General features: G+C 43.5%; 1 pseudogene; it reads right to left on the reverse strand.

The window, feature by feature from the left end:
- Positions 1-5,515: 5,515 nt before the first annotated feature.
- Positions 5,516-6,147, reverse strand: LOC119801023 (annotated as a pseudogene).
- Positions 6,148-9,856: the final 3,709 nt, after the last annotated feature.

The following is a 9,856-nucleotide window of genomic DNA, read 5'->3' on the forward strand; positions in this document are numbered from 1 at the left end:
AGAATGGGTGCCCCTGGGGAACTACCCCGGAGATGATAAAATAATGTCAAATATAAAAACATTCCCCAAAATAATGGGAGGAAAAAGTTGGGCCCTCAGGAGTCCAGGAAACTCACAACTTTAGGTATCTTCTGTGTTGGGAACTCTTGGGGGTACAAATACCAAAGACTCAAATTGGAAGAAGTGAGGTCAGTCACCAGAAATGAATGTAAGTGAAGGCAACCACAGTTGTGGTAGCTGTATACCCAGGAGTAGACACTGGAGCCAGACGATATGGTTCAAATCCCAACCCTGCCTTTTAAGGATTCCGTATACTTAGGCAAGTTGTTTAGCCTTTCCTTAATTACAAACATGATTTTGGGGTAAAATTTTGCCTGGGAAAATATTGCCCCTTCTTCTTCAGACTGCTGGAGAAACTAAGCTATCGAATTGCGGTGTGCTTGGGCAAGCCTAGCTGATGGTAAGAGACTTATTCAGTATGGGTTACCAACTACAAAGGATTGTATTTCTAGAGACTCCAAGGGGTTCCAAGGACCTGATATCAATTATTGTGTCTTCTCTTAAGGATAGTGATTCTCTGGTGTTGGCCTTGTGTGTAGGACAGGGTACATTCTTTACTGTAGCCAGTCCTCCTTATTCAGCCCCCCCTTTTGAGGCAGAGTCTCTCTACGTAGTTCAAGCTGACTTTGAACTAACAATCTTCCAGTCTCAGCCTTCCCCAGATTTTTGGGATCACAATGCCTGTCTCTAGTAAATTGTTTGTTTGTTTGTTTTTGTTTTTCAAGACAAGGTCTCACGCCTTAGCCTGGCTTTGAACTCTCAGCGTAGCTGAAGATAACCGTGAGCTTTGAGCCTCTACCTTCCAAGGGTTAGTGTTGCAGCCTGCATCACCACACCCAGTGTGAGCAGTGCTAGGGGATCAACCCAGGGATCTGTGCATGGTAGGCAGTCACTCCACCAGCTGGGCTCCAAGCCCAGCCCGTGGCAAGTTAAGCCTTGTGCTGCTACTGGCTTTGTGGCTTATCTTCCACCTCCTCCCTTCAAGAAATACCAATTTGTGATGCTGTTTTGGTATGCTGATTACTTCTGAGAGCAATTGGAGAACAGCAAATACAGGCAGAGGCGGTCTCTGAGCTCCCCTTATCTAGCTAAAAACAGACCCACCCCCCAAAGGGACAGAGCTGTCAATCCCTTCCTAGAGAATCTCCTCAGCCAGAGAAGATTAATTGCATCACAGGAGAGAAGTTTGGCAGTGGACACAGTCCGACAGACGCTGTCACAGGCTGTCACCTGCTCTTCTGTGGCCGATTTGTCTTTCTCCAAACTCACTCTCTCCTAAGCTGTCTACACCCCTCCTGCATCTACACCCCTGCTCCATCTTCCCAAGGAAGAAGAACATAGGCTTCTAGATGACCTCAGGTTTGGGGTAGTCACTTTCCTTTTCTGTGGAATCTCTGTGTATGTGACAAACCTGCCCATCTCTCGTTGTGGCCATTTCTCTCTTCTCCGTTTCCTCATAGGCACAGAACGGAGTTCTCGAGGGGCAGAGGGGACATTTCCATAAGCTATGTACGTAAAAGTTCCTTTCTTGCTTGCCTCAGTGGTCTTAACGAACACTCTAAAGAAACCTGTTTTCCTACCCATTAGACTAGGAGACTTGGAGAGTTTTGTACCCAAAGGGAAAGCCAACCTGGCAAAGAGATGCCCCTGAGGGCTTTCTAATGCCCACTTCCTCCAAAACTAGAAAGAAAAAAAAAAAAAAAGGATTTTTAAAGGGAGATTTTTGCCTGCCAAGCCTGAAGCTGAATGTGCTTCAAAGTGGTCTTCTTCCCAGAGCAAGATTCTCTCTCTTCCTTTATTATTTATTTATTTGTGTGTGTGTGTGTGTGTGTGTGTGTGTGTGTGTGTGCGCGCGCGCGTGGTGTATATGGGTACATAAGCCACAGAACTCATGTGGAGGTCAGAAGGAGACTTTGTGGAGTTGGTTCACTCATTCTACTTTTATGTCTTCATGTGGGTGTGTTCCCAGGATGAAACTCAGAATGCCAGGCATGCAGGGCAAGCACCTTTACCCACTGAGCCATCTTAACGACCCAGGCTATTTCTACTAACTGAAACTGGAGCTTTGGAGTCGTCAGCTCTCATCTGAACCATCTCCCTCTACAAGCTGTTCTTTCTTACATAAGGAGCACTTTGAACCCCCAAAATAACTGTGGGTCAGATGATGGCACCACTTGGAGTCATGTGCATATTTCTGGGCGTCTCTCTGTCTGTGTTGCCCAGACATGATCCTTGGTAATCCTTATTGGTCCAAGGGTGCCAAGGCAAACCGTCGGTTATTCTATCTCCAGCAGCAATCTCAGAGGGCCAAGAAGATGTCAGCATCAGAAAATAAACAGCCCTAATATTAGCCTAGACGTGTAGACAGGTTTCTCCAGCAGGTGTAGGGGAAGAAAAGCACTTACATTCTCATATATTTTTAAGTTGTACCCCATGCACCCAAACCTCCCAGAATGTCAATATGTGTCTTTTTTTGGCCTAGAACAGTTGTTATTAATGAAACGCTTACCTTAGGGATGAGGCATCATCTGGCCTTCAGTTCCTGGGCTTATCGTAGCTGGAAGTCCCCAGAACAAACTGACCATTCCTAGGCCTCCTGACCCTACATGTCCCATTGGGCGGGCAGCAATTCCAGGGCTACAGCACATGGCCACCCCCTCTACCATAGGAAAATGTGCAGGTGACAGTTGCGAACAGGTCACCAAGCAAGTCACCAGGCACCACAGTGTCACCAGCCAGTGTTTCTGAATGAGACTCACCGCATCTGTGCAGCTCGGGTTGTTCTTCACCGGGCTCTGTTCTAGGTGGTGGGAACCCCAAGGAGACTCGTGCTTGGTCAGGTAGAAGTAACAGGACATCCTTATCAAAACAGGGCCTTGTGCAAAAATAATTAAATCTTGGCTGAACATTTGATGCTGCAGGAGTAGAGCATCTTCTCCATTTTTCTAAATTGGTCAATATTTTGATTTTATAATTGTTGTTGTCGAGGGCACTGATTTGCATAAATATGTGATACAAAATGGCAGAGCCATGTTTAGGGCCATTTCTGAAACTGTTGGAAATTCTGTCCTGATCCCAAGCCAAATCATTTAGTGATTTTTGGTAAAATTCAATTCAACCGCTCAGATGACATTTTCCTCCTTCTTTTCCTGTGTGTGCATGCTATGTGCATGCATGTACATGCCTGTTTGTTTGTATGGGTGTACATGTGTGTGCATGCTTGTGTGTTTTACTGTTGCCAGAATTTTCAAGATCCCCCACATTCAATTATGAAACCCCATATAGGGCTTGCACCCACAGTTTAATTATCCTTAATTCTATGTAAATGCTATGCAAATCCTTGTTAAACTGTTCAGTTTATCTTTCCCCTTTATTCATTATTTGTTTTGTGTGTATGTCTGTGGCCAGGCATGTGCCACAACACATATGTGGAGGTCAGAGTACAACTTTCTGAAGTAGGTTCTCTCCTTCCACGATGTAAGTCTCAGGTTGTCTTTTATTGAAAATAGATTTTTTTTCCCTACTTGATATAATCTGACTACAATTTCCCCTCCCCATACTCCTCCCAGTTTCTCCTCCCTATTGGACTGGCCCAGATCTTTGGCCCAAGAAGAAGTCACCTAAGACACCAAGGTGGATAGCCTGTATGGGATCCAGCCCTCCCTTCTCCTCTCCGCCCCCCCACTCCCGTCAAGGAACCGGAAATGAGTGCTCTGTATTTCTCAGCAGGCTTCTGATCCCTTGTCTCCGCTTGACCACAGCCTCCCGCTAGGCTAACAGCTAGATTCATCCCCACCCCCTACAAAACAAAACACAAAATGACCTTGCTCACTGTGGTCTCTTTTGCTTCCAACAGTTTCTTTTTCCTTAACACTCTCCTGACACACTCCAGCCCAGCTAAAAGCACCCTGTACAAACTCAGACTCCTTTTTGGCATTGCTGCATTCCCTTCCCTTGTGAACAGTCCAGAAGTCATACCCCAAATAAAGCTCTGACTTTTGGCCTCAGAGCAGCCCTCATGATCTGGTTATCTCAATAGGCCTCACACTCCCAACCTCCTCTCCCATCCGTAGCCACACCCTTTCTGTCTCTACTTAGAAAACAAACCGGCATCTCAACATAAAACCAGGTACACTGACCCTGAATGAAGAGAAAGTGGGGGAACAGTCTTGAACACATTGGCACAGGAGACAACTTCCTGTACAGAACTCCATTAGTGCAGGCTTTGAAATTAATAATTAATAATCGGGGACTTCATGAAACTGAAAAGCTTCTGTAAGGCAAAGGACACCTTCAAAAGGACAAAAGAGCAACCTACAGAATGGAAAGAGATTTTTACCAAAGACACACCCAACACAGGGCTAATATCCAAATATATATAAGAAACTCAAGAAATTAGACAGCAAGAAAACAAACAGCCCAATTAAAACATGAAGTATAGATCTAAACAGAGAATTCTCAATAGAAGACACTCAAATGTCTGAGAACCAGTTAAAGAAAGGTTCAGCATCCCCAGCTATCAGGAAAATGTAAAACAAAACTACTTTGAGATTTCATCTTAAACCTGCCAGAATGGCTCAGATCAACAAAACAAGTGACAGCTCACGCTGGTGAGGATGTGGAGCAGGAGGAACACTCCTCCATTGCTGGTGGGAGTGCAAACTTGTATAGCTACTATGAAAGTCAATATGGCAGTTCCTCAGGAAGATGGGACTCAGTGTACAGCCATACCACTCTTGGGCATGTACCCAAAGGATGCTTCATCCTACCATAGAGACATTTGCTCAACCATGTTTACTGCTGCTCTCTTCATAATAGCTAGGAACTGGAAACAACCTAGATGCCCCTCAACAAAATAACAGAATAAGAAACTGGTACATTTACACAATGGAGTATTATTCAGATGCTGAGGGGGAAAAAAGACATCATGAAATTTTTAAGCAAATGGAAGGGACCAGAAAAATCATCCTGGGAGAGGTATCCCAGACCCAGAAAGACGTTTACACAGAGAGTGAGAGACCTTGGTACACTTAGCCCTAACGGAATGTCTCCATCAAATCCCTCCCCTCAGAGCTTGGGGAACCCCAAAGAAGAGGAGGCAGAAAGACTGTAAGACCCAAGGGGATGGAGGGCACCAGAACAAGACCATCTAACTCAACATGAACAAAGCTTCTATGAACTCACAGGAACAGAAGCAGCATGCACAGGGCCTGCACAGGTCTGCACTAGGGCTTCTGTGCTTGTATTATGGCTTCTAGGTTAGTGTTTATATGGGATTACTGAGTGTGTGAACGAGTTTCTTTCTGATCCTTGTGCTTTCTCTTGGACTCCTTTCTCCTGTTGGTCTGTCTCGTCCAACTTTGATGGGATAGTTTTGATTTTATTTTTTTTAACAGACTTAATTCACTTTATATTTCTTGTATAAAAACCCTTATGTGGTGACCACATCTGGAGTCTAGGTCTTCAGAACAGAGACTCTGGTGTGGGTTTTCACAGAATGCTCAGTGAAGTCCTGATAAGGAGACTTGGTGAACACAGTCTCTTTCCAGAGGTCAGGGGTCAGGTAGCTGTAGGTCTTAGAGATGGTATCAAAGGTGGCCTCGGCAAAGTTGTCCAGGGTGGCAGTGCAGCCCCTGGCTGATGTGTAGCAGTCATCAATGCCGGCCATCATCAGTAGCTTCTGAGACTATGCCAGTGCCTCTGGGGGCAGGGATGAGGCGCACCAATACAGAACCACAGCGGCCTGTCACTTTGCATGGAACAGTGTGGGGCTTGCCAATCTTGTTTCCCCAGTAACCTCTCTGCACAGGGACAATGGAAAGCTTGGCCAAGATGATGGCCCCTGGGATGGCAGTGGCTACCTCCTTGGAGCACTTAACACCAAGACCAACATGACCATTATAGTCCCCAATAGCAACAAAAGCCTTGAACCTGGTCTGCTGGTCAGCCCAAGTCTGCTTCTGCATTGGCATGATCTTCAGAACCTTATCTTTTAGGGATGCCCCCAGGAAAAAAAAAATCAATAATCTTGGATTCCTTAATGGGCAGGGAGAACAGGTAGATCTTCTCCAGGGACTTGATCTTCATGAAGGCTTTCTGGGTCTAAGTTATCTCACTCAGGATGATTTTTTTTCTCATTCCATCTATTTGTCTTCAAATTTCATTTTTTAACAGCTGAGTAATAGTCTACCATGTAAATGTACCGTATTTTCTTTATTCATCAATCCACTGATGGACATCTACGCTGTTTCCAGTTTCTTCATGAATAGAGCATCAGGGAACACAGTTGAGCAAATACCTCTGCAGTGGGATGAAGCATCCTTTGATGCTATACAGGCTCCAGGGTGGTAGAGCTGGATCTTGAGGTAGACTGATTTCCAACTTCCTGAAGAACTATCACACACAGGGTGCATAGTGGCTGTCCAAGTTTGCATTCTCACCAGCAATATGTGAATGTTACATTTACTCCACATCCTCCCCAATAGGAGCTGTAATTTGTTTTACTGATTTTGGTCATTCTGATTGGAGTAAGATAAAATCTCAAAGTATTTTTGATTTGTGTTTCTCCGATGGCTAAGGATGTCAAACATGCCTTTTAAGTGCTTCTCGGACATTTGAGCTTCCTCTTTTGAGAATTCTCTGTTTAGAACTGTACCCTATTTTTTTAATTGGGTTTTATTCTCAATGTCCAGTTTTTAAAATCTCTCTCTCTCCATACACACACACACACACACACACACACACACACACACACACACATACACTGTCTGTCAGATGTGCAGTTGGTAAAAGTCTGTCTTTTTATTCTGGCCAGGCGGTGGCGGTGCACGCCTTTAATCCCAGCACTCGGGAGGCAGACAGGTGAATTTCCGTGAGTTCGAGGCCAGCCTGGTCTACCGAGTGAGTTCCAGGACAGGGTCCAAAGTTACAGAGAAACTCTGTCTTGAAAAAAAAAAAGACTTTCCCATTCTGTAGGCTTCTGCTTTGTACAAATGATGCTATCCTTTGATGTATAGAAGCTTTTTTCAATTTCATGAAGTCCAATTTATTAATTGTTCTGAGCACCTGTGCCAATGGTGTTCTGTTCAGAAAGTCTTTTCCTGTGCCAATCAGTTTGAGGCTATTCCCCACTTTCTCTTCTATCAGACTCAGTGTATCTGGCCTTATGCCGAGGCTTTTGATTCATTTGGAACTGAGTTTTGTGAGTGACGATAAATATGGATCGATTTGCCTTCTTCTACTTGTAGCTGCCCAGTTTGACCAGCACCATTTGTTGAAGATGCTGTCTTTTTTTTTCCCCAGTGTGTATTTCTGCTTTCTTTATTTAAAAAAAAAAAATCAGGTACCATAGGTGTCTGGACTTGGGTCTGGGTCTTCAATTCTGCTCCATGACCGATGTGTCTGTTTTTGTACCCACCTGTCATCAGGTGACACGCGCTTGTACCCGCTGAGCAGCTTCACCAGCCCTAACCTAAACGGAATTGTTCAGAAAACAGCGATGAAGAAAGTGTCCTTCGTCTGTGTGTGCTCAGTACAGACGCAATCATGTTAGCCCTAACTACATTTTCCATCTGAGGATACAGACCTGGTAGATGGGAAGGAAGCAATGCTGAGGGAATATTTATGTAATGAAGGAAACACAAACATTAGTTCTCAAATATTCTTTAGTATAATTTTTACTTTGGAAAAAGATTGAACAGCGCGTCATCTTTATTTCAAAGGCACAAGTTAAAACTGCTTATTAAAAATTTACCTGACAGCCATTTGTCATCACGGATATGGATAAGAAGAAACAACTGTCTTTTGGTATTGGCAGAACACGTAATTTATCTTTGATGTTGTTGAGTCTTGGGGTACTGACCAGGAGATGCATCAGTGAGCCTCTATGTAAGTCGAAGATCTTCCTGGTCACTCTGTGTCCCATTACAACGTGTGTGAGCGTTCTATCACAGTTTAAGGACCTTGTTTGTGTAAAGCGAAGAGCATCAATGAATGGCGTGTGTCCACTTTGTGCAAGTCTGGCTTTGACGTCTTGGCAGCCCAGTGACTGAATGTCAAGTGTGGATCTGTGTTTGCAACCACAGCAGACTTCTTTTTTTATTCCAGTCAATAATTTTCCCATAAAACACTTTTATTAAGGAAGTCATGTATCCTTCTCCCATACAACCTCCCTTTAATGAATCAAAAGCAGCTCTCTCACATACATTTCAATAAAATCTAGCAAATCCATTAACTGTCAGAAATACCCACTTTTAATCAAATGCTTTCTATAAGGCATACTATCTTGATACTCATTTCTTAAAATTTTCAATAATGTTTTCTGTGCATCTCTCAATAATACCTGCTGACAAAAGATTGCATTTTTAATCGCCATATTGCCTTTGTATATTATTTCAATCATTTTTCATGGTAGAAAAAGCAAATGTTTCCCCAAGGGCTCATGGCTTTTCATGTTCTGCGATGACTAAGAAGTACCAGAGAGGTTTGTGTATGTTTATCATTATATCCAACAAAGAGCAAGGCTCTAGATTAAGCTGTACAGTGACTTTAAGCATCACTGAGAAAATGGAGAAAGTTTATCCTCGTTGTCTAGATGTTTCTTTTTAAATATCTTTCTAATTAGGTAGCTTTCTTCTAACATTAGCTAACAAGTCAAAAGCAGAAACTTTTAGGACAATAACTTTCATTGCCAGTGACAACTTACCAACCATATTTCAGGTAATTTTTTTTTGGAAAACGTCAAATGTCTTGTTATTGTTTTCAGATCTCTATTGTTATTTCTTTTTCCTTTTAACAGGAGTAATAAACAATATGGCTTAGCAGTTAAGAACACTTGCTGTTCTTGCAAAGGACCCAGGTTTGACTCCCAGCACCCACATGGCAGCTCACAATCTTCTGTAATTCAAGTTCCAGGGGATCCATGTCTGTCTCCTGGCCTCCACAGACACTAGGTATGCATATGATGTACAGACATGCAGGCAAAACACTCATACACATAAAATAAGAATAAAAAACCGTGCAAAAATAAAGCAAGTTATGAAGATCATGTAAAGAATGAAGGGGTCATTCTAGACATTTTCTCTCTTCTCTTTGTTTTAGTTAGGATGCCATGTATCCCAAGACAGGATAGTTGCTATAGAGCTGAGGATGGTCCTAAATTTCTAATTCTTCTGCTCTGCTTCCCCGGTCCTGGGGTTTCAGGTATGCCATCACATCCAGTATCATGATGAAGACTGAAGCCAGGGCTTTGTGCATGCTGGAAAAGCACTCTACTGTCTGAGCCACATCTGTGGTCCCAAATACTTCCTCAACTCGTCTTATGCTTGCATTATTGCCTCCTATCTAGATTTCTTTGCAAGATTTTTTTTTAATTTTTTTTTTTTTTTTTTTTTGGTTTTTTGAGACAGGGTTTCTCTGTGGCTTTGGAGCCTGTCCTGGAACTAGCTCTTGTAGACCACGCTGGTCTCGAACTCACAGAGATCCGCCTGCCTCTGCCTCCCGAGTACTGGGATTAAAGGCGTGCGCCACCACCGCCCGGCTCCTTTGCAAGATTTTGTATACAGACATTAGTTCATTTTTGTTGAGTTATATAGGCACACAACAGTCACTCAAAGAAATTGGGATGACTGAGGGTCTGACCAGTGGTAGAGCACCTGCCTTGCACACACAGAATCTTGGGTTTGATCCCCAGCCCTGCAAACAAACAAAAGCCACAGCAAAATCAGATGAATTGCGAAGAATCTAATGGATGATACAGTCGCCATTTTCTCTCTCCAAAGCTAAGTTCTTAGAGGTT

This window comes from Arvicola amphibius, chromosome 14 (genome assembly GCF_903992535.2).
Source record: "Arvicola amphibius chromosome 14, mArvAmp1.2, whole genome shotgun sequence".
NCBI lineage: Eukaryota > Metazoa > Chordata > Mammalia > Rodentia > Cricetidae > Arvicola > Arvicola amphibius.